Source organism: Stegostoma tigrinum, chromosome 2, assembly GCF_030684315.1.
Source record: "Stegostoma tigrinum isolate sSteTig4 chromosome 2, sSteTig4.hap1, whole genome shotgun sequence".
Lineage (NCBI taxonomy): Eukaryota > Metazoa > Chordata > Chondrichthyes > Orectolobiformes > Stegostomatidae > Stegostoma > Stegostoma tigrinum.
The window spans coordinates 73603835-73623189 of NC_081355.1; the positions used below are offsets into that span (position 1 = coordinate 73603835).

A 19355-nucleotide genomic window follows, 5' to 3' on the forward strand; every position below is an offset into this window, starting at 1 on the left:
AACAGCCCTGTCAACCTGGGTGGCAACTTTCAAGGATTTGTATACATGGACACTGAGATCTCTCTGCCCATCTACACTCCTAAGAATCTTACCATTAGCCCTGTACTTTGCCTTCTTGTTACTCCTACCAAAGTGCATCACCTCACACTTGTCTGCATTAAACTCCATTTGCCACCTCTCAGCCCAGCTCTGCAGCTTATCTATGTCTTTCAGCAACCTACAGCATCCTTCGTCACTATCCACAACTCCACCGACCTTAGTGTTGTCTGCAAATTTACTAACCCATCCTTCTATGCCCTCATCCAGGTCATTTATAAAAATGATAAACAGCAGTGGACCCAACACCGACCCTTGCGGTACACCACTAGTAACTGGTCTCCAGGATGAAAGTTTCCCATCAACTACCACCCTCTGTCTTCTTTCAGCAAGCCAATTTCCGATCCAAACTGCTATATCTCCCACAATTCCATTCCTCCGCATTTTGATGCTGTTTTTATCCAGCTCTAGACCTTGTTATCTTGGATTCTCCAGCATCTGCAGTTCCTATTACCTATGTTGGTGTATATATCCTTTGTGAATGATTGGGCATGCCTCTGTTTGAATTACTTTGTATCTCTCTATGGATATGAATTTGTGTATTGGCTTGATTTTTCATTCCCTGGAGGTGGTGAGAGAGGTGACAAGAGGAGGAAATAATTGGTTGACTTGGCTTTGTCAGAAGGAGAATCACCTCTTACTAAACAGTAATGATCTGTTAGATGAGAAGTTCTAGTGGGAATTTTCTCAACTCACCAATGATTAAGTGCCCTAAGTGACCAATTAATGGCTGTTTAAGGGCCTCAACATACTGACTGCCTTGGTGGCTGTTTTCCCAACTGGGAAACCATGGTAACCTGCCTACAGGATTTTGGAAGATGCCTCCAAATGTGCTATCTGGGTATTCAGAGGCATGCATGGGCAGTGGGAGTGAGGCGGTAGACAATAAAAACCATACCCTTGCTTTTCCTTCCAGCACCAACAAAACACAACTCTCTGACTTCCTTTTCTGTGCACCAAAATAACTGATGAACCGACTCACATTTGGATGTTCCAGGGAGTAGCTTTGATTGGCGGATTGGGCAACAACCAATTACCAGTTTTTGAGGCCTGTAATAGGGTGAGATACTCTCCCTCGCTCGCCTGTAACTGGGGAGAGCCTCACACATTGTGGGACCTCGTGATTGCCTGGGAAATCTAGTCTTGGGATGATGGGAAAGTTGAAGGTATCAGGGCTTTATTGGGTAAGGGGCACAGTGAGGCCTGAAAGGTTAAGTTGTTGTGACAGGTTCCAATCACAGAAGTTCATCAGGTAGGAACCTGGATCCATGGAGTGGGTATCGAATCACATACCTTCTCTTTCCAGCACTGTGCAGGTTTTGGCCTAGAGGTATTATCGCTGGATTGTTAATCCAGAAACACACACAATGTTCTGGGGACCTGCATTCGAATCACACCGTGGTAGATCATGGAATTTGAATTCAATAAAAAATCTGGAATTAAGAGTCTACGGATGACCATGAATCCATTGTCAATTGTCGGAAAAACCCATCTGGTTCACTAAAGTCCTATATGGAAGGAAACTGCCATCATTACCTGGTCTGGCCTACATGTCACTCCAGACACAACAATGTGGTTGACTCTGAACTGTCCTCTGGGCAATTAGGGATGGTCAATAAATGCTGCCTGGCCGGCCAGTGATGCCGTCGACCTGCTAATGAACAAAGGAAAAAAGAAGTATTTTCTCTGTGGAAGCTTTTGGGCATTCTGACTTTCAGAGAACCAGCTAATGGTTGTTTAAGTTCAAAAGTAAAATGGTACTGTGGCGTGCAGTTTTGTAATCATATTTGAATTTGCAACCCAGTGCCTTTAATCACATTGGTTTCGTGTTTATTTTCCAGTTGCATTTAAAGCTAGATATGGTCAGAGTGAGGTGGATTTGGATTGGGAATCATATTTTTGTGTATTTGATCCATTATCCCATGCAGTGATTGGAATGAGGTTGGCCAAGTGGACTTCATAGAATATGAGTTCCCTGTTTGAGGCTGTTAATGTGGTCCCATTAGGGATCCCTGGCTGATAGATAAAAGCAGATGTGTAAGGGATTCTGCTTGTTCTATGAATTGGCTCTGAGCTCACTGGAGTCAGTATCATGTCGCTGGGGTCAGTATCATGTGCCTGCGGCTGAAGAAATTTTGTTGTGGCTTCATACTTTGCTCCCAAATCTCGGAGGCAGTCTGCCATCACCTGATCGGGTATGAAAACTCTGGGACCATGGCAAGTTGATTTTCTGAGTAAAGGAGCGGATCTGATGGGTCACACCGAAGGGGAGGCACTTCAGGCCGGGCAAGGCGCCCAGATTCGGTCAGTGCCGGCTAGAAGCTTTGCCTGGGGCTGAAGGAAGGTTGTTGCGGGCTTCAAACTTTGTTCCCAAGTCTCAGATGCGGGCTGCCTTCACCTGACTGAGTCTGAAAGCTCAGGGACCATGGGAAGTTGGTTTTCCGAGTAAGGGAGCGAAGCTGAGAGGTCACGCCGGTGGGGTGGCACTCTAGGCCGGGCAAAGTGCCCGGGTCGGGGCCGGCTAGAAGCTTTGCCTGGGGCTGAAGAAATATTGGATTGTAGCTGTATTGGAGTGCAATAAAGGGTGACAATGTGATAGGATACCAGTCTTTGTGAAGTTATTTCAATCCCTATCTTAAAACCGGCCCACTACTTTCAAGACAAATTCAGCACTGTGTCTCAGTCAGTGTGTCTCTGTATTTGACAAATAAAGCATTGGTTTTGGTTTTGCTCTCTTTTATTACTGAATAGTCTGCTGAAGGTCAACACAGGGATACTAATTTCTGAGTGAGGTATGGCTTCCTGAAACCATAATCCTTACATAAAACCATGCCCTCAGCATTCCCAGAAAAACAGATGGGAAAAAAATTGGGGAATTTTTTTGTTTTCAATTTCTGTTGTGGACCTCTTTGTTCTGCAAAAAAAGAAACACACAATTTATTGGTGTCAGGCCATGGGTTTCATTAATTTCTACTGTCTTGATCACTGGCGAGGCTATTTTTGAACAGTTAAAAATATAGAAGATGAACTCTTAATGTTAATGCTCCTCTGTAGCATTGAACTCTCTGGACGAAATGTAAGTTTTTATACCAACATTAAATTATCTTGTGCTCCAGGGATGAATGGTATTTACAGACTTAATAATGAGGTTATTATACAAAAATAATGGTAATACCATGGTATTTTAAACAAGATTTTTCTAGTTTGACAGAAGTTAACCTTTACCCTTATTGTAATACCATCCATGAGAGCAAAGCAATTCACATGCTATAAAAAGGTGCATGATCCAGAGAAAGTCCTCGTCCATAATGTAATATGAAACTCCTGGCAATCACTGTCTGGTTGCCTTATAAGAGAGATAACGTTAAATGGAGAACCATGCAACGATGATGGAATGCGTATTTAAATAACTAGGATTCATGCAAAGTTGACAGCAGGCTTTTATCATATTGTGTTACCTCATTTTTAAAGTTAGGTCATAAAAAAACACAGTGATTCAACCCACAATTTCTTGGCTTTACAAAGGCCAGATGAAGAAGAATCTAATTTCCGGCACAAGTTAACTTAGACTGCATTTTCTATTTAGCTTTTAGCTCACAAGCTGGATGCTGGAAGAAGCACTGGCAGTAGTTACTGAAGAAACTTTACTTTTCTCATAATAGTATAATTAAAGTAAACACATCAAAAAATGTAAATAAGAAAAGAATTTCAAATATTTTTTATCTATCTGCCCTATCCTTCATTTAACCTGTGTGTCTTTCCCAGATCTGGCTAAAAGATAACAAGTAGCACTTTGGCACTCAATCGTTTTCATTGTTATCCTCAACATTAAATGCAGACTTTAGGTTAATGAAAGAATCTGAATTTTCCTCTCTTTAAAGAAAAAGCTACACTTCCAGTGTTTAATGAGAGTCAGATGGCAGGTAGTAACTGAGGATTCACTTGTGCACCTAGCCCCAACCATATTATTTTAAGTTGGTAAGTTTCTTTTCTAAGTATTTTTTTGTCGTGGGAAGGTAATAGTGCCCTTTCAAATGGCACATTTAGTTGTTAATTGGACATTTTGATTATGAATTCAGTGGAAGATGCATATGTGAAGTAGCAAGCTGATTGAGTTTCGAGGCACATGTTTGTGACATGTGCCTGTCTGCAAGAGTGATACCAAAAGTGTGGTTTCAATTCCTCCACAAACTGAGGTCACCATGAAGGACTGTCCTTCTCAACTCTCCCCCGCCTGAGGTGTGGTGACCCTCAGGTGAAACAACCACTAGTTGGCTCTGTCTAATGACAGAGTGGCTCTATGGTCTGACAGAACTATGGCACCTTTATTTGTAAAATAAAAACACATCGGTTTTCAAAGACCAGACTTTCTTTCACTACCTGACTATCCAGTGCTTCCCCAGACTGGAAGTTTCCTCCTTTGGTGACATTGATGTTGGCTCACTGTCACTGTCATGGGCAGCAAGAATATTCACGTCGTGTCTTTCAGCTCACTCATGTTGGGCCTGATCTCTGTCGGATTTGTAAACCTGTGAGAAAGCAGGTTGACAAGAAGAAGGATTTTCTCTGATGGTAACAAGGTGTGGAGCTGGACGAACACAGCAGGCCAAGCAGCATCTTAGGAACAAGTGTTCATCCAGCCCCACACCTTGTTATCTCAGATTCTCTAGCATCTGCCGTTCCTATTTTCTCTCTGATGGCGTTAGGTTGCTTGTCAAGATGTTTGGTTTCATCCTGTAAGCTTTTAGCAACAAAAGTTGTCATGAAGGATAGATTGAAACCATTTCAAATGTCCCTGAATGATGTGAACCACAGAGAGAAATTTGGGAAGCTACATGGGAACTCAAGTCAGCCCTTTCTGGATAGTATGAGTGACAGGTCCTATTTTCAAGTGTGGCGAGACAACTTCTCACTAGGGAGCATTAAGATACCTATTAACGGAGATTATTGCTCTTTCTCACCCTCAGTAACCCTGAATCTCACTTTATTAATATCCAGCTTTCTATTCTACTAGGCATCAGATAGAAAGTAAACACTGAGAATTCCCGACACAAAATCGAATGGGCACCTGGTGATATCAGCTCATCGCTCAGTCTTCTGGTCTGCCATCTTGGGCACCCACCGACAATATCTCTGCTCTGTGAGCTGTGACAGCAAACACACCATATCCATGGATGCTGGCACCCAACACTTGCCAACTCTCTGCATCGTCACAGCACGCCTCCAATGCATTCATTGTCTACTTCAGAAATGTAATGGTACACACCAAGGTGCACCACAAGCTTTCATTGGAATGCTGCGCAAGGACTCTTTGCAAGCAGGGATGGACATAAAGCTGACAGATTGGTCCAGGCTGCATCCCAGGGCTGCCTAGCTGCTCTCTCAATGCATATTTACTTAACGCCTCCCTGAATATCTGCCATATTCTGCCTTGGTTCCTCAGCAAATGGCAGATACATACCCTGTGAAGTGCTTATAAGCAAACTTAAAAGAGGAGCCAATGGGTTACAACATACAGAATCAATGCAATGCATCCTAGAATTAACAAAAAAATACTCCCAGACAAGATATCATGGAATTCAGAGATAGTAGGAACAGCAGATGCTGGAGAATCTGAGATAACAAGGTGTAGATCTAGAGGAACGCAGCAGGCCAAACAGCATCAAAGGAGCAGGAAGGCTGACGTTTCGGGTCTGGACCCTTCTTCTCTTTATCAGAGAATTCAGCCCATTTTAGACAGAGAGTGAATCACATGTGGCGTGAACTTCCTGAGGAAGTGGTGAATGTGGATACAATGACACAAAGATTAAAAGACATGTAGATAATTACATAAATAGAAAAGATCTGTAGGGATATGGGCTAGGAACAGGCAGGTGGGATTTGTTTAGTTTGGGGTTATGTTCAGCATGTACTGTTTGGACCGAAGGGTCTGTTTCCATGTAGTATGATTATATGACTCTATGTTCTCTGGAATGGAAATCAAATGAGAAGGCATGTCAAGAAGTGGCCTTTTCTGGAAAAAAAGGAACAGAGAGATAACCTATTAGAGGCTGAGTTGGAATATGAAATAATTTGAAATATTAAAAATAGTTTGATAGAGAAAATATGTCAACTTGGAGGGATTCCAAGTCTCAAAGCCATAAATAGAGATCAAGGCCTGGTTAGAATATGAAACTGGCTAACATGGGAAGAAGTTGAGGTGAATTACATTAGTGTAATTATGGGGAAGTTACATGAATACAAGAGGGAGAACAAAAGAAAATTAGAGAAAGATATAACAAAGTGTAGAGCTGGATGAACACAGCAGGCCAAGCTGCATCAGAGGGGCAGGAAGGCTGACGTTTCAGGCCTAGACCCTTCTTCAGAAATGAAGACGTTCTTCCTACTATCTCTAAGTTAGAGAAAGACTTTCTTTTACATGACCATCAGCCATCTCAAAGTGCTTTGAAGCCAATGAATTACTTTTGAAAGTGTGCTCCAGTACTTAGTACTGTAGCATCAACTCAGATGTTTTGTTCAAGCAAAGGCAAAATTCTGCACTTGCCGGAAATGTTAAATAAAAGCAGAAAAGGCTGGAAATGTTAAGTAGGTCAATCAGTATTTATGGGGAGAAACAAAGGGCTGAACCTTATATTTTGCTTGGCTAAATGCGAGCCGCACCAAGTTGTTTGCAGGGATTCTTGCCATGAGATCAAATGAGATTTTTGCAACATCTGACTGAAGCAACCTCATTAATTAGTTAACCTCCACCAGGCTGGCATTCACATCTGATTCTATTCCCATCTTTCCACTCACCATTTCCTGAACCAAGTTGCCACTCACTGCATAGCTGCTGAAAGGCAAGCATCCTGGTGCCCAGGGCATCTTTAAAAGTTGGCTGCGCTTGTGGATGAGCACAGCATGCTGAAGGTTCCCTGCTCATTAATGGACAGAAGTGGAACGTGTTGGTGAGGTGGAAGATGGCGTCACATTTCTCCGACATGGGCCTGGAGGTTATGGTTAAGGGTGGTGCAAATTGAGGAGTTCTCTTCCCGGAGGATGGGCAGAAGAGACCATGGCACCAGACCCTGCCAGCTTGATGTGAAATTACCACCTGGGTCAGTGCAATCTCTACAGTGTAGAGAAACAGGCAACATTTCTAAGCAAAGGTTAATGACTTTTCACCACATTAATTACCACAATCTTCTCTCAACTACCTCACATTCACTCTATCTCCTGCAACCATCTCCCACCAAAGCTCATACTTTATCAAGTGTACTATTTTCCTTCACCTGCTTTCCCACAGCATTATCCTTGCATGGCCTCAGCAGCCTCAATCCCTCGGGGCACCTTTTCCCCATCTGCACTGGCGCTAACAGCTGTGCCATGCATTTCCATCTGACTCAGTCCCTCCCCTTCTCACATTACAGGAAAAGACAGCCCACAAAGCAGGAAGGACCAGACAGGAGGAAGGGGGCCTGATATTCAGCTCATCTGTCCCTACAAGGAGAGGTTCTTGGTCCCCTGCAGGAGACAAAGCGAGCAGCCCTGAGATGCAGCCTGGTCCACACTGTGAGCTAGGTGCCTGTTCCTGTGTGCATTGTGTCTGCACAGAGGCCTTTCAATGATAGCTGCTGATGCACCCTGTAGTGGCAATTTTTGCTTCCTAAATGTCCTGCAAGTGGATCGGATGTAATAACAAATGGCAGGTGGCAATGCCATTGGATAAGGGGTGCTTGTGTTTGGTGCTTGTGAAGGATATCCCGAGATACAGTTTGGTGCTGAGCAACACTGTGGCTCTTCGCAGCCAGTAGTGAGCTGAAGTCAACAAGTACCCAATCAGAAATCTATGTTGAGAACATTAGGAGAATATCGTAGGTGATTGTGTGGTGGTCAAAACGACGCTCAGTTATGTAAGAACACTTCAGGACATCTAAAAGATAAATAGGCACAGAATTCAGACAGAGGTGGACATCATGGGGATGGGGTGCACTATTTAAACCATTAATATTATTTTGATTTAGCCTCTCCCCCGTTTTCCTTGCCATTTTGTTTTGTGTTATTGTTACACTGCCCCAGTGGGGAGAGTTTGCAATTTCATTGATGGTGCAACTAATGGAGGATTTTTCAAAAGATAAGTTAAGTAAATAAATAGGCACAGTGACCGTAACTCTGAGCTCGAAGGTCCAAGTTCACATTTCACCTGTCCTGGGAGGTCTGGCATGACATCGCTGAATAAGTTGATTAAAAATATCTCAATAAGCACAAAATGTGCTATCTCCTCCCAAAACCTCTAATTTAAAATACTAAGTCTCCTTTGAGATTTTGTCCTGACTGAGAGTACACTTTAAGGGGCTATCACCTGCTTAATTTGGCCCAATTTAGTATAACTTGTTTCCATTTGGATTAATGCAGGCTTAATGTTTTAATAGATTTATTAAGAAGAGAAGAAATAGGCACAGGCTAGAACAATGATTTTAGGATGTGTGACACTGCCAATAAAAGTTTATCGAACTATGTGAAGATTGACTCCAATATAGCTGTTGCTAATTTGGACTTTGACCTATATCATCCAGTGCAGGACAATAAGTAGCAAGGCTCCATCACTAGGCCTGGCCCATCACCATCTCTTTTTGCCTCAATCACCATGCTCTTGGCAGTCATCTTTAAATGTTTTTTGCCAGATCTTCTTTGCCTAATTTCGCTCCCCACGCACACCCCCACGCTCCCCATCTTCTTCTACCTAGTGATGTTAACTCTATGACCTCTCTAGGGGAGTATGCATCCAGGAAATGTCCTGCCAGCATCAGTCATCTCTCCATCACAGTTTATCACAGGCGCCTCTGGCCAATAGTGTGTCACGCTTTCTCACTGTTGATGCTGTCTCACCAACTGATGCCTAGGGTCTTATGTCAGCAGAGTTGATGAAAAATGTCAAACTTACATTAAACCGTCACTGTTCTTTTCCATGTCTCACTGGCAAAGATTACAGTTGCTACCAACATGTAGAGTCAAAGATGCATGGTCATGTTTGTGTTGCATGCCTAGATCAGGTTGAGTCAATGAAGATTGTTATTTTTTCCTGTGTGGGCAGTGCATTTTATGCCAATCACCCTGGGCATTTGCTTCCTAGGTGAAGTGGTTGATATCCTCAATGATCTATTGTGCAGTTGTGATGGGGTGGGAGTTGGGTGTCCTGGAGGACCAGTTGCTATTCATAAATCATTGTTCTGGTCTTTTTGTAGCTGACCCACAAACCAATTTTGACATCGCTATCTTCAAAACTGATGGCTGTTTCTTGGGACACACTTCCGCCAAGAGGGTTATTTTACCTGCACAATACAGATCCAGTGATGCTTAGCTAAATCCTAGGAGGTCCATTGAAGGAATTGCGAAGGAAATTATCATTAGAGAAGAAGAAATAATCAGAACAATATGGAATGATCAGGATATGGAAAGGTGACAAAGAAGGAGTGGGGTGGATGGGAAATGAGCATTTAATTGCGAGAAGAGAGCTGACAATGGCCAAGAAAGATAAAGATATTTTTTCCATAATTAGCATTAGTATATGTAGTACAGTGTTGTGTATAAACTTGACCTTTATGAATGTGCAAAACAGCTGCTCAAGAGGGAAGCAGAAGAAACATTGTAAAGTGGATTTATTTTATTCTGGGTCAGCTGCATGATTGTCAATAATTAGAATCTGGATTTTATACCAAGTGCTGTAATGTAATTATTTTATATATTTTCCAGAACGTATATGAGAAGAAAAAATTGAAGAGCTTTACAATGGCAAGATAAATGCAATCCCTTTGTGGGAACCTAGTGGCATGTAGGAGTTCCTCAATAGCTGCAGCATCTGAACAAACAGCTTTATAGGAAGTATCTCCAGCTGCATTCACTCAGACTTGAAATGAGTGATCTTGAGATACAGTGGGAAGCAGTACATGGTACATGGAAGGTGATGCTGGGAGATTTGCAGTGGACTTCAATTTTGACCTTGAGAGCCCACACAGTGTTTAGTCAATATTTCTGCTTTGTGCATGGATTTCTTCTTGGTTAGCGAAAGATTGGTTGGGTTTCTTAACCTCTTAAACAGTTTACGGTTTGAAATGATGAGAGAAAGAGTACAGGGAAATATTAAATAAAAACTGAAAGGACTGTGGATGCTGTAAATCAGGAACAAAAGCAGAAGTTGCTGGAAAAGCTCAGCAGGCCTGGCAGCATCTGAGAAGAAAGAAATAGAGTTAATGTTTTGTGTTCAGTGACCTTTCCTCAGAACTGGGGAAGGGTCTGAGAAAGGGTCACTAAACACAAAACATTAACTCGTATTTTTTCCTTCACAGATGCTGCCAGACTTGCTGAGTTTTTCCAACAACTTTTGTTTTTTTACAGGGAAACACTATCTTTTTAATGGAAAATTACATTGCTTTATCCTGCATGTCTTAGCTTTCTGATGTGGCAAACCGGATTTACAAAATGATATTATGCAATAGGTTCAATGACCCATTGCAGTGCCACCAGGTGACAAGCATGTGGCAGTGCAGGATGACGAGCAACAATGTGTTATGAATGTCAGTGTTCATATTTCCACCAAATGAGCTGACTTTTAGTGGATCCCATCTGCTGGAACTAAGTATGAGATTTGATTATTGCTTGTTGTCAGCCCATTTAGCATCTTTCAGAGACCAATTACAAGTGTGGATGTGATAGCGATCTGCAACCGACCGTGGAAAGATTTTAATTTAGAAGGATTCCCATTAAAAGTCAGGTGAACTCTGTTGCAGATTTACCAGTGAAGATGCAGCAACCCCAGAAGAATAGATATGGGATTGGGATGGCTCCACTTCCCCTGCACCGCAGTTGTCCGACGCTTCCCTGAAGATCATGTTGTAGAATGATGCCTCATGGAGAAGTATTGGCAGTGAAATTACATGAATTTGTTCAATTGTGTGGCGGAAAGGCTATCTTTTTGGGTAGAAAACATCTTATTAGAATAAAATACCAGACATATGGCCATGCATGGTAGCAGTTTAAAATGGTTTGCTTAAACTACTGTTCAAGTTTTTGGGATACTTCGACTTTCCAGCGTAATTTGAGGCATATTGAGAACTTTTTCAGGTCCTAAAGTGTGGCCTTTTGACCCATTTGTGACGTTTCACAATATGTGGCACTGAATGTTCTGAAAAGGTTAGCTGTTGTCCTGCAGAATAACCAGAACAACTTGAGGTATGTAAGCCGTAAGTCCAGTAATTGGCTGATTAACTAAAACAATGTTTGGTTGTTCCTCATTGGCAGCTAACAGGGTTCACACCAAACTCAACTCCTCCATTTTCAATGCTTACTCCACAAAAAATTTACAGTTTTCAGCTAAGTTCATTTATACTTTATAGAAATGACAGGCAATGATTTTCAATAATCAGAAATCCCCAGAAGCCTGGTGAATCTATAATCATGTGTTGCCTTCTCACGGCAATGACGCAGCCAATCATTGTCAACTTGTCAAAAAATTGAAACATTTATCTTCTGTAAGATAAATTGTTGTTATAAGTTTGAAATTTGGCCTTGTTGCATTTGTTCTAACAAGGGCAAGATGAAAACTTTTGCAAACATGTCCCCTTTCAGTAATATTTGACAATTATTTCTGAGTGCATATGTGAGACAAGTTTAAGCTATTGTCTTTAGAATCTTGGTGGTTAACTCATCCAATTTACGGCACTCCTGATTTCAAAATATCAACGCGGCAAATTAGGTGGATTCATAGAGTTGTAGAGTCATACAACAAGGTAACAGGCACTTCGGTCCAACTAATTCATGCTGATCATGATCGTAGACTAAACTAGTACCACTGCCCGCTCCTGGGCCACATCTCTCCAAAACTTTCCTATTCATGTACTTATCAAATGCCTTTTAAACATTGTAATTGTACCCACATCCACCACTTCTTCTGGAAGTTAATTCGACACACAAACTACCCTCCGTGTAAAAAAGCTTTGGGCCTGGTTCTGTGCTCAATTCTCCTATTAAAGACAGCTCGGAGTTCCGTGTTATAAGCAAAAATGTAGCCTTGATCTGGCAAATTCCATGAGAGGGAAGTATGTGAAAGTGAGATATCTGCCGTCTTGAGAGTGAACACCAACAAAATTTACTAATCAGAATTATAAGGGGAAGTGGGAACCTGGGTTTGAATCCCACCACTGCAAATGGTGGAATTCAAATTCAATTTTTTTTAAAAAATCTGGAATTAAGGGTCTAAGGATGACCACAAATTGGATGTCAGAAAAGCCATCTGGTTCACTAATGTTCTGTCGGGAAGGAAACTGCCATCTTTACCTGGCTGGGCCTACATGTGACTCCAGACCCACAGCAATGTGGTTGATTCTTAACTGCCCTTTGGACAATAAGGGATAGACAATTATTGCTGGTCTAGCCAGCAATGCCATCATCTTGTGAATGAGTGAATAAGAAAAATCTTACAAGGCACAGTAGAGGAGACATATTACTGAAGCCTTACAGACACAGTTTCAATTCCATGTGATTTGATGTCACTATGGCATAGCTATTTTTGCACAAGGTAAGTAGCTTTCCTTATTCAAAAGGTATAATTAATCCTTTACTCTACAGCGAGGACATTTTTGTGGGATGTGGCCCGCATGTGATTTGTTGCTGATAAAACATTCTCGATGTAAATGTGTTAATTTTATTGGATAGGAAGCATTAAGATAATGATTGGAAAATCTTGGGCAACAGAAATGGAAATTCTTGAAATGCACAGAAATGGGTAAACTTCTCTTCCATGAGATTTTGTAAAATCCCCTTATGAGGTAATATGATTTAAGGTATTTAACAAATATTAGAATAAATTATGGACTAGGATGAAATTTTAGAGTCTGTCTCTCTTTTGCGTCTTCTGTTCATTCTTCAAAATGAAGACAATCATCTTCAATATCTGAAGTATTTTGTACAGTTGTTTTTCCCCCATAGAATCCCTACAGCATGGAAACAGGCCCTTTGGCCCAACAAGTCCACACTGACCCTCAGAGCATCCCACCCAAACTCATTCCCCTATAACCCAGCTAATCTACACATCCCTGAACGGTATGGACAATTTAGCGTGGCCACTCGACCTAGCCTGCACACCTTTGGGCTGTGGGAGGAAACTGGAGCAAACACGGGGAAGAATATGCAAACTCCACATAGATAGTTGCCCAAGGGCGGGATTGAACTTGTGCCCCTGGTGTTGTGAGGCAGCAGTGCTAACCACTGAGCCATAGTGCCACCCCTATATTAGCTACTTTGATAACTTTTAACACTGAAATGTGCCCGTTAGTTAAATTTGTATATAGGACAGGATACTGCAGAAAATAGAGGTTTGAATGAGTTACTCACTCATTATTTACTGTCTTTACATTACTTCAGTTGCACTTATATTGAAATTGGAACAATGCAGAAAATATTAGCATGGCCCCTGCACGAGGATGGCATGCAAATGGATGAAGCATTGCATGTTTAATGCTGATCAGAATTGTTTCAAAAATGTAAAAAAAGTGAGAAAGGAAACAAATGTGAAATTGCATGGGGGCGCTGTACAGACTGTGGGAAAGGGAAAAGCTTAAAAGAAGGAATGATGCAATGTGTTGTTAAAACAGCTAACATCCTGAATACCTCCCCTGAGGGCTGAATTGGTTTTTGCTTATGGCTTTTGGTATGTGGAGAGAATAAAGAATTTCTAGTGTTTTCAACTTTTAAAATTTGTCTCACAAGCAAGAAAATTGCAGTGTCATATGGTTCTAGAAAACAAGCTACAGAGATTTTGCAGACCGTGCACTGACTCTATCTGGCAACTGTATCGGGCTGAATCAGACATTAGTGTGATATCTGACCCTGAGATGAGCAAATCCTGGGCCATTACTAAGACTCTCAATGTCCAACATTGTAGTATTGTCTGACTTTATTTTTATTCATTCACAGGATGTGGGCATTGTTGGTGAGGCCAGAATTCATTGCCTACAGCTAATTGCCCTTGAGGAGACAGTGATAGGCTTCCTTCTTAAACTGCTAAGTTCCAGCAAGGTCAATCTATCACAGTGATGTTAGAAAGGGATTTTCAGGATTTCTATCCAGTGACAGTGAAGAAACATCAATGTATTTCTAAGATAATAAAATGTGAGGCTGGATGAACACAGCAGGCCAAGCAGCATCTCAGGAGCACAAAAGCTGACGTTTCGGGCCTAGACCCTTCATCAGAGAGGGGGATGGGGTGAGGGTTCTGGAATAAATAGGGAGAGAGGGGGAGGCGGACCGAAGATGGAGAGTAAAGAAGATAGGTGGAGAGAGTATAGGTGGGGAGGTAGGGAGGGGATAGGTCAGTCCAGGGAAGACGGACAGGTCAAGGAGGTGGGATGAGGTTAGTAGGTAGATGGGGGTGCGGCTTGGGGTGGGAGGAAGGGATGGGTGAGAGGAAGAACCGGTTAGGGAGGCAGAGACAGGTTGGACTGGTTTTGGGATGCAGTGGGTTCCACATTAAGCAGAGGTTCACCTGCACATCTGCCAATGTGGTATACTGCATCCACTGTACCCGGTGTGGCTTCCTCTACATTGGGGAAACCAAGCGGAGGCTTGGGGACCGCTTTGCAGAACACCTCCGCTCAGTTCGCAACAAACAACTGCACCTCCCAGTCGCAAACCATTTCCACTCCCCCTCCCATTCTCTAGATGACATGTCCATCATGGGCCTCCTGCACTGCCACAATGATGCCACCCGAAGATTGCAGGAACAGCAACTCATATTCCGCCTGGGAACCCTGCAGCCATATGGTATCAATGTGGACTTCACCAGTTTCAAAATCTCCCCTTCCCCTACTGCATCCCTAAACCAGCCCAGTTCGTCCCCTCCCCCCACTGCACCACACAACCAGCCCAGCTCTTCCCCTCCACCCACTGCATCCCAAAACCAGTCCAACCTGTCTCTGCCTCCCTAACCGGTTCTTCCTCTCACCCATCCCTTCCTCCCACCCCAAGCCGCACCCCCATCTACCTACTAACCTCATCCCACCTCCTTGACCTGTCTGTCTTCCCTGGACTGACCTATCCCCTCCCTACCTCCCCACCTATACTCTCTCCACCTATCTTCTTTACTCTCCATCTTCGGTCCGCTTCCCCCTCTCTCCCTATTTATTCCAGTTCCCTCTCCCCATCCCCCTCTCTGATGAAGGGTCTAGGCCCGAAACGTCAGCTTTTGTGCTCCTGAGATGCTGCTTGGCCTGCTGTGTTCATCCAGCCTCACATTTTATTATCTTGGAATTCTCCAGCATCTGCAGTTCCCATTATCTCTGAATGTATTTCTAATTCAGGATGGTGGGGTGGCATGGAAGTAGTGCTCCCATGCATCTGTTCAGGTGATGGAGATTGCAGGTCGAGAAGGTGCTTTCAAAGGGGTTATAACACTCCTTTAAACATTTTGGAAATTTTATTATATTAAAGGCGCTGTATCAATTCAAGCTGAAAAGCCCTCCGCTTCTTCCTCTCCTGCAGGCCCAACCAGAATCCCCCCAGTGACACCCTTATCTGCTTAACTGAACTCGTCCTTACCCTCATCAACTTCTCCTTTAACTCCTCCCACTTCCTACAGACTAAGCGGATGGCCATGGGTACTCGTATGGGCCCCAGCTATGCCTGCCCCTTCACAGGATAGGTGGAACAGTCCCTCTTCCGCTGTTACACTGGCACTGTTACACAACTCATCCTCTGCTACAATGATGACTATAATGATGCTGCCTCGTATTCGCACAAGGAGTTTGACCTTCACTGACACCTTTCACTCCAACCACAAATTCACATCTCAGATACCTTCCTCCCCTTCCTGGACCTCTCCATCTCTATCTCTGATGACCGCTTCGAAACTAATGTCTATTTCAAGCCCACTGACTCCTACAGCAACCTGGACTTCACCTCCTCTCACCCACCTTCCTGCAAGAATGTGATTCCACACTCCCAATTCCTCCACCTCCACTGCGTCCTCTCCCAAGATCGAGTATTCCACTCCTGCACATCCCAGATGGCCTCTTATTTCAAGCACCATAATTTTCCCCCTCAAGTGACCGAATATTCCCTCAACCGCGTCTCTTGTGATTTCACACCTCTGCCCTTACATCCCCTTCCCCAGCAAAAACAAAGACAAAATCTCCCTTGTCCTCGCATCCCACTCCACTAACCTCCGCACCCAACGTATCATTCTCCGCCATTTCCGCCACCTACAATCCAACCCCGCAACCAAAGAGATATTTCCCTCCCCACCCCTATCTGCATTCCATGGGGACTGCTCTCTCTGCGACTCCCTCGTCCGCTCCACACTCCCAACTAACCCCACCACCCCGGCACCTTTCCCACAACCACAGGAAGCGCTACACCTGCCCCTACACCTCTCCCCTCATCTCCTTCCAAGGAACCAAAAAAGCCTTCCACATCAGATAGAGGTTCACCTGCACATCCGCCAATTAAGTCTACTGTATCCAATGCTCCCGATGTGGCCTCTCCTACAACGATGAGACCAAGCGTAGACTCGAGGACCATTTCGTAGAGCATCCGAGCTCTGTACATGACAAGTGACTACATCTTCCATTCGCCAACCATTTCAATTCCCCCTCCCGTTCTCTAGGCAACATGTCCATCCTGGGCCTCCTTCAGTGTCACAATGATACCACCCACAAATGGGAGGAGCAACGCCTCATATTTTACCTTGAGATCCTACAGCCCAATGGCCTAAATATAGAATTCATCAGTTTTAAATTCTCCCTACCCCCGGCCTCATCCCATGTCTCAGATTCACCTCCTTGACCTGACATAACCTATTCATCTTCTCTCCCACCCACCCACCTCACCCATCCCACTGACCAATTCCCACCACTCCCTACCTGCACTCACCTGTCACCATTCCACCTACCTAAGCCAGACCCATCGCTCCTCCCTCTATTTATTTCCTAACCCTCCTCCCCCTCCCCAGTTTCTGAGGAAGGAATGTCAGCGTTCCTATTCTTCTGATACTGCCTGGCCTGCTGTTTCCCTTCAGATCCACACTGTATCGTCTCTGACTCCAGCATCTGCAGTTCTTGCTATCTCAAGTTACATTATTATTATTTTGCCTTTACTTAATTATGATGGGTATTTTCACCTCCACATATGTCACATTGGAGCTGAATTTTTCTTCCACGTCATTGCATTATATAATTGTAAAGATTCTTACATAGCTTTGTTTTGAAAGTAATTGAGCAATTTCCTCTTGGTTGGGGTAGTAATGGCTCATACTGAATTCAGTGAAATGGAATGGCTAGTGACTGAAGGGTCAGTCAAGGGTTTGTATTCAGAACAGCCAACAAAGAATGCTTGGTTTTGTAGTACAGTAGGATTTTATGCCGGAGTCCTTAGGACAATGAATACATTTTGTCATTGCTGTGTGTGAAGAAGTGTTGCAACGATAAAGCCTTTATTGTTGAAGTTAATATATGGGAAGTGCCCTTGAAGGAATGATAGTATTTCAGTATGAGTCACCATGATCAGAATCCAGTGGGAAGGTAGTAGCAGAGAGTTTTTTTAACCAGGTCACAACTGATTATTTTACAGCCTTATATGGGTATGCAGGAACAGGATGGTGCAAGGAGCATGCCAACTGACTCAATATTACTAATCAGCTGCATTTTAATTAAAGGAAATCTATCTCTGGTTACAGAAGTGATCGAAGTTACGAAGTGATCACTTGCTAATGCTGACAAACAGCTTACATGTTCCTGTGAAAGAAATCACTTGTTAACCTTCCCCAGGCCTACAGGGATTTGAAAGTTCTGCAAACATAGCAATGTTTTTTAACACAAACTCAAATTGAACCTCACTTATAGGAAACTGACAGAATTGAATCAAAATGCTGATGAACAAATGTAAAGTAAAATTGTGGGATATTCAAAGAGACACCCAATGCGATTCTGACAGATTCTTTCAGGTGAGTTAGGTTTGGAGTCACCTAGCATGGAGGATAGCACAAATGACATCAGCACACACTACTGTCCCCCTTTTCATTGGCATAAAAACAGCATTCTCAGTTATTTCATTTTCCTACATGCCCTTACTTTGAAAATGTATCATTTCACACTTCCTTTTCACTTTGTGCGGCTCCTGGCATTTATCTATGCATTGTAGTTTGCAGTTTTTTCACAAATCTCTTCACACTTTGATAGATAACCCTCAATTTGGTGATATCAGCAAATTTCAGTCTTGCTCCCTCAATTCATAAATCAAAGCTGTTTATGTTTATGGTTAAGACGAAGCAGAAACAGCAGCTCATCTCACCACATCCTTCCAGTTGAGTGAAAGAGTATGTGAAGGTAATGCTACAGCCTGGTAAGCCAGGAGCTCTATTTAAGGCTCCAGAAACATAAGTTCAAATTGCTCAACAGATGAGCCAGTACTCCTCCATTGTGAACACTTGGAAGAACACAAAGGTTTGAATGGACACAGAATGTATTCTAGCTTGGAAACATCAATGTCTATCACCAAGGATAGCTGAGTTGGGCTACTCCGGAGCAAGGTGGTCAGGTTATAGAGTCATTGAATTGTACAGCATGGAAACAAACCCTTCGGTCCAACTCCTCAATGCTGGCCAAGATTTTCCCAACGGTGGCTCTGTGGTTAGCTGCATCACAGTGCCAGGAACCCAGGTTCGATTCCACTCTTGGGTGACTGTGGAGTTTGCACATTCTCCCTGTGCCATGCTAAATTGCCCTTGGTGTTTAAGGATGCGTAGATTAAGTAGGTTATAGGGGGTTGGGTCTTGGTGAGATTGCTCTGAGGGTCAGTGTGGGCTTGTTGGGCCGAAGGGCCTGTTTTCGCACTGTAGGGATTCTACGATTCGATGAAACTAGCCCCATTTGCCTGCATTTGGCCCATATTCCTCTAAACCTTTCCTATTCATGTATCTGTCCAAATGTCTTTTAAATATTGTAACTGTATTTGCACCCACCATTTCCTGTGGCAGTTCTCTTCATGTACGAACCGCACTCTGTGTGAAAAAGTTGCCCCTTAGGTCCTTTTGAAATCTTTCTTCCCTCACCTTAAAATTATACCCTCTACTTTTGAACTCCCCAACCCTGGGGGAAGAAAAAACTTTGGTATTCATCTTATCTGTGCCCCTCATGATTTCATAAACCTCTATAAAGTTACCCCTCAACTTCCTATGCTCCAGTACAAAAAGCCCCAGCCTCTTCAGCCTCTCCTTATAACTCAAACCCTCC

The 19355-nt window shown here is 43.2% G+C and overlaps 1 non-coding gene across 1 annotated transcript; it reads left to right on the forward strand.

The window, feature by feature from the left end:
- The first annotated feature begins 13480 nt into the window (after positions 1-13480).
- LOC125449211 (U6 spliceosomal RNA) lies at positions 13481-13588 on the forward strand. Its single transcript, XR_007246864.1, has one exon. It is a non-coding gene; the product is annotated as a U6 spliceosomal RNA (small nuclear RNA).
- The last annotated feature ends 5767 nt before the right edge of the window (positions 13589-19355 follow it).